A 3748-nucleotide genomic window follows, 5' to 3' on the forward strand; every position below is an offset into this window, starting at 1 on the left:
AGAGAAATAAATATGTAAAGTAATAAAAAAATTAAATTTCACTTGAAAACTTTTTGTGCTTTTATTTATGAGTACGACGCAATTAAATCTAAATTTACGCTAGACTGAGACTGATTTCTGCAAAAGATGGCTAATAGTCCGGGAGCCAGGGGTCGATTATGGATTGCGTTTTTATACCGTTAAATTCTTGACTATACTTGTGATTTAGCTTTTATGAATAAAGAAAGTGAACGTCAGCTGGCGCACCCGCGGTGGGTGTGATTGTGGGAGGGTACGAAACGTGTAAAAAAAAAATTTCTACCAACTCATTTTACTGAAATTTTGTTCACGTATTGTTGACATTTAGTAGAATAAAAAAATAATAGTCAGCTGCGCCGTAGAGGGGGGAAAATACGTCAGCTGAACGCAATGATACATTCTTGCTTCGGCTGATGGTCTTCCCACCGCACAGTGCGGCCGATTCCCAAAAAGCTGGCCAAAAGTCGAAAAAAAAAGTTTCTAGATAGAGTTTTTTTTGTCTTTGGGTTGGCTACAGTAATGCCTTGAGTAGTGAAAACCGTTCATAGCAACGTCCTGTACCCTAAGTATCCTCTGTATTTTCAGTCGCAACGTGGCCTTCGTTTGAGCATCGTATTACTGTCGATGAATAGTGAAAGTTGTACACATTTGAATGATTTTGTAATGGAGTAAATTGAACAAAACCAAATGGAATCATCTTCGGAAGGTTAGTAAAATATATTACGAGAAATCTTTAGTACATATCAATACCTCGACACAAAATTTTTAGCTGCAGCAATACGTAGATACATTTTTGCAATTTTGTTTATAAAATTTGAGTTTTCAAACTGTATAGTAATACAACGCCGTCATATGCTGCTTTGAAACCTATTAAAGGTTACTCAAAAAAGTAATGGTTACGACCAACGACCGGGAAGAGGAGAAAGGCAAAGAAGAGGAAAGTCGAAAGACGGAATTCGGAAATGCCTGCATCCTCGACCCAATCCAAGGCAGACAAACCTTTGCCTGACAAGGCAGAGGCTAAGGGACCTCAAATGTCGAATGGCACTCTTCCGTCAACGTCTGGCGAATCATTCGCGAGAATGGCAGCAAAGGCAATGACGGTGGAGATACATACCGACAAACAAGATGGTCTACTGTCCAAAGGGCAACAAGACTATCTCGACAGCTATCTTTGGAAAGCTATCGGTGAGTCGAAAGACGCACCGACGTTCGAGGGGAAAAGCGTGGTGGACGGCATCGTAAAGGTGCACTGTTCCAATGCTTTTTCCCGAGAATGGCTAGAAAAAGCTATAGCAAAGATTCCAGCCTGCGAAAACAGCAAGTTTATTCTTGTTGAGAGTAGCAAAGAAAGGCTGGTACGAGCGAGTGTCTGGATTCCGGGTCCTTCCTGTAATTCAGCAGAACTCCTCAAACGCATCCGTGTTCAGAATAAGGATCTTGACACGACTCTCTGGAGAGTATACTCGTGCACCAGGCAGAAATCCGCTACCACTTCGGAGGCGGGTTCCCACCTGGTACTGGGTATCGATCTTGGGTCCCTCAAGGTGCTTAAGTCGAAGTACGGGTGCCGTCCTCACCTACATCTGGGGCGGATCCAGTTCCGCGTCCAGGATAAGGTGGAGGACAAAGCGTAAATATACTCAGTCTCATGACTGAAGTAATATTTACACAGATTAATCTGCAGCATAGCAAAGCGTCTACGGCTCTCTTGTGCCGTAGGCATGCAAAACTGCAAACAAACCCACACATAATACTTATACAAGAACCCTGGGTATGTCACAAGCGTATCTGTGGTCTAAGTGCTATGTCGTGGGGACAAATACTTCATTGTGAAGGGAATGTGAGACCGCGAGCATGTATTATCATGCCGAGGTTGATCGAACACACGATGTTAAAAGAGCTATGCTCTGGAGATATCGTTGCTGCAAAAATAAAGTACTTGAAAAGTGGGAACAGTGTCGAAGCTATCATAGTTTCGGCCTACCTACCCTACGACTCTTTACAGCCACCTCCTTCGAGGGAGCTAAGAGAAGTGGTCAAGTACGCAGAATCCAATAATCTGGGGCTAATAGTGGGCTGTGACGCAAATTCACAGAACATTGTGTGGGGAAGCAGCAAATGCAACCCCAGAGGTCTCAAGTTACTGGATTTTATCCTGTCATCCGATTTGGTCATCCAAAACACTAGTAACAAACCAACTTTTGTGACCAGAAGGAGACAAGAGGTGATTGATTTAACACTTGCCAATAGGTCAGTTGGAAATCAAATCAACCGATGGCGAGTTTTGGAAGAGGACTCTCTTTCTGATCATCGTCTTATCGAATTCCGACTGGGAATTGACACAATATCAATACCTTCCGGTAGGAGTCCTCGAAATGTGGACTGCGACAGGTATGGTGAGCTTGTAACAGAGCGATTACCAAACCTGAAAAAACTCAAATCAGCAGAAATGATTGAAGATGCTACTAAGAAATTAGAAGGTACTTTAATCAATTGCTTTGAGGAACTGTGTCCACTCAGGCAAAGCAGACAGGGGAAAGCGGTTCCTTGGTGGAACCCTGAACTGTCGAAGCTTCGTGTACGGTCCAGGAAACTTCTTAATAAGGCCTTGAAGACCAAAACAGAAGAGGACTGGGCCAATCATCGACTTACACAGAGAGAATATAAGAAAAAAGTACGGCAAGCCAAACTTGAATCCTATAGAAATTTCTGCAGTAACGTCGAAGAAATGAGGGAAACAGCGAGACTTTGTAAGGTCCTTCATTTAGACCGCTCAGTAAGGCTGGATTCCATTCGAAAACCTGATGGTTCATACACTATTTCCAAATCGGAAACGTTTAATGCTCTACTCGAAACCCATTATCCGGGTAGTACAACTCTCTCTGAAGCTGAGAGTGGCATGAACAATGACGGTGGCAACGGTGGAACCTCTAGGTACAGCTGGTATATTGCTAGTCGGATAGTGACAAGGGAATCGATAAGGTTTTCCTTATCTTCCTTTGAGAACTTTAAGTCCCCTGGACCTGACGGAATATATCCAGTAATGCTTAAAAAAGGAGGAGACAGGCTGATTGAGGCCCTGAAAAGGATCTTCACAGCCTGTCTTGCATTTGGTTATATACCATCCCAATGGCGACGCGTAAGAGTAGTATTTATTCCAAAACCAGGAAAAGATGACTATTCCCTAGCAAAAAGTTTTAGACCAATCAGTTTGACATCGTTCATGTTGAAAAGTCTGGAACGAGTGGTGGAGAAACATATTCGAGTGGGGGTATTGCCGAGAAGTCCACTTAGTAGAAATCAACACGCTTACCAGAGTGGAAAATCATGTGAATCAGCCTTACACGATCTTGTTAGCAAGATTGAATCTGGGCTGGAAGCTGACGAATACACAATGGGCGTGTTCGTGGACATTGAGGGGGCTTTTGATAATGCCACTTTCGGCTCGATATGTTCTTCTGCCGAACGACACGGAGTTAATCAAGCCATTATAAAATGGATATACTCCATGCTCTCTGAGAGGCTGTTAACCGCTGGTGGGAGTGACGACGAACAAATCACAGTCAGGGCCAAGCAAGGATGTCCCCAAGGGGGTGTTCTTTCTCCGCTGCTGTGGTGCTTCGTCGTAGACTCCCTATTAGCGGAGATGCAGGAACTCGGCTTTCACGTCCAAGCATATGCGGACGACGTCTGTGCGCTAACATCGGATAAATCCTTTAGGAGGCTT

The sequence above is a fragment of the Anastrepha ludens genome, chromosome 4, assembly GCF_028408465.1.
Source record: "Anastrepha ludens isolate Willacy chromosome 4, idAnaLude1.1, whole genome shotgun sequence".
NCBI classification, from domain to species: domain Eukaryota; kingdom Metazoa; phylum Arthropoda; class Insecta; order Diptera; family Tephritidae; genus Anastrepha; species Anastrepha ludens.